This window comes from Hordeum vulgare, chromosome 3H (assembly GCF_904849725.1).
Source record: "Hordeum vulgare subsp. vulgare chromosome 3H, MorexV3_pseudomolecules_assembly, whole genome shotgun sequence".
Lineage (NCBI taxonomy): Eukaryota > Viridiplantae > Streptophyta > Magnoliopsida > Poales > Poaceae > Hordeum > Hordeum vulgare.
The window spans coordinates 115,342,401-115,345,112 of NC_058520.1; positions in this window are offsets into that span (position 1 = coordinate 115,342,401).

Genomic DNA, 2,712 nt, shown 5'->3' on the forward strand with positions numbered 1-2,712 from the left:
TAGGTTCTGGAGATTGCCCCGAGCAATTTGTACGGGTACCGGTAACCGCCCCCAAGGGTTGCCACGTGTACGGGTTCGGTGACCGCCCCCAAGGGTTGCCATTTGTATGGGTTCGGTGACTGCCCTGAAGGGTCCCTTAGTGGAATCACGGCATCTTGCATTGTGCGAGGGCGTGAGGAGATTACGGTGGCCTTAGTGGCATCTTGGGGAGCATTGTGCCTCCACACCGCTCTAACGGAGATTAGCATCCGCAAGGGTGTGAACTTCGGGATACATCATCGTCTCCCCGTGCCTCGGTTATCTCTTACCCGAACCCTTTACTTATGCACTTTACTTTGTGATAGACATATTGTTTATTGTAATATATCTTGCTATCACTTAGTTGTTTATCTTGCTTAGCATAAGTTGTTGGTGCACATAGGTGAGCCTAGTTGTTTGTAGGTTTTGTGCTTGACATATTAAACGTTAGTTTTATTCTGCATTTGTTCAAGCCTAAACCTTAACTATTTTAAAGCGCCTATTCTCCCCCCCTCTAGGCGACATCCACGTCCTTTTCACTAAGTCAGTTACAATAGGAAAGGAATATGTCGATTACTACGTTGCCCTAGATTGTATGCCAAGTCTTCGGAAGAGTCCATCTTGATTCCAATACCTTAAATGATGATCGGACAGGCCGAGAAGTCTGGTCCACGAGAATAGACACGCGACCCGAGGACTCCTTACTTCCGGACTCACTCAGTAGCCTCTGAACTAGCATCCAATGCACAGTCTAGGCTCACCATCTTCACATTTCTGCAATCTTTGGCTTGTGGAGCGAGTTCCACCTTACATTCGGTTGATCCTATTCGGCATTCGTTTTCATCTTCGACTGATGAAATGTCGTCAGGCCCACAAAAATTAATATCTTCCCTCCCGCTGGGTTAACCATCTCCTCGATTCCTGCGCGCCAATGAAAATAGGCGGTTCCTTCCCAAATAAAAGAAAGAAGTTACTTATCATATAACCCGCTGATGACGAGTTGATGGATATGCTTCTCGCCCCTCATTGGTTACCCCAAGTGGAAGGTGGGGATGTAGTCAGCAGAAGATTTCCCTCACACGGAGACTGTAAGGTTTATCGAACCAGAAGGACTCCTAGGCTCAACAAGTAGGTGTCCCCTGTCCTGGTCAGTAGAAGACGTGGACCTGCACACACAACAAATAACTTTGCTCCCAACGAATACAAAGAGGTTGTCAATCTCTTCAGCCTTGTAGTTTGCAAAGGATCAAAACACAAGCTGAAAAGTAATAGTGATTGCAACGGAAAAGTAAATGAAAGCGGTAAATGATGGAGGTGTAAACAATGATGGTGATATGGACCGGAGTCACATGATGTTCACTAGTGATGTCTCTCTCCCAAAAGACGATAAACAACTATGCTTGGATAAACAAATCACAGCTGGGCAATTGACAGAATTATGACCGCACTGCAATGCTAATTATGCTACTTGATAGTTACATGTTCAATAGTAATGGGCAGTACGCCAAGACAAGTAGTTCGTTTATTCATCAGCATCTACTTACTAATCATCCACCTTGACATATATTTCTAGAACATCTCTCCGGTATTAAGTTGCGAGCCCCAGCCAAAGTGTAAACTCAAAGCAACGGACAAGTGCATTAACGAACTATGTGAAAGGTAAACAATCCTTGCAACCGTGGTCACAAGCACCGTTGTATTCTTCCTGGTGGCAACAAGCACATCCCCTAGTCTCATGTTTCTGTCACTCAAGATAGACATCGAGGGGCATGAACCCACAATCATGCATAACGCTCCCTCTTGGAGTTACAATCTACTACTCGACCAAAGCAATAAATAGCAACGGAGAACATGCATGAATCACTATAGAACATAATATAAAAATATAATCAAATATATAACTCATAACAATCTGAACATAAACTCATAATCCATCGGATCCCAACAAACCGAGCATAGCAATAGCAAGAGAATTACATAGATGCCTTGATCATGTAGGGCAGCTCACAAGGACTAACCATTGAAGCACAAGATTGGAGAGAAGACATCACATATCTACTGGTCATGGACTCATGGTCTAAGGAGGGCTACTCACGACACGTCCAGAAAGCGTCTATGGCGGTAGAGAAGCGCCCAGAAGTCAATCCTCCCTCCGGCTGGGTGCCGGGAAGAGGTCTCGTGACGCTCCCAATCTCGGAAGCGCTGCGGCGGTGGAACGATGGAGAAATTCGCGATTCTAGGAAGTCTGCAAGAGTTTCCTCTCGGGACTCTAAATATAGGCCAATGGAGGGCACCGCAGGAGGTGTGACCCACCGAGGCGACCTCCTGGCGTGGCCTAGGGCCTGGCCGCGCCAGCAGGCCGCCTGGGGGGCCCCTGGCCCCCCCCTTTGGCCCATCTTCGGTGATCCGGAAGCTTTTTTTTTGCTGATTTTTTATATTTTTTTTGGAATTTTTCGGGCTTCGAAAAATAGGGTAAAAGCCCCTGCAAAATAGACATCATCACACATAAACTCGCACTGGGTGCACTGAGTTAGTAGGTTAGTACAAATATATGTAAAATGATATAAAAGTGTAGCAAAACATATAACAATGTCACCCAAAAGATCATGGAACAAGCAGAAATTATAGATACGTTTGGGACGTATTAACATCCCCAAGCTTAATTTCTGCTCGTCCTCGAGTAGATAAATGATA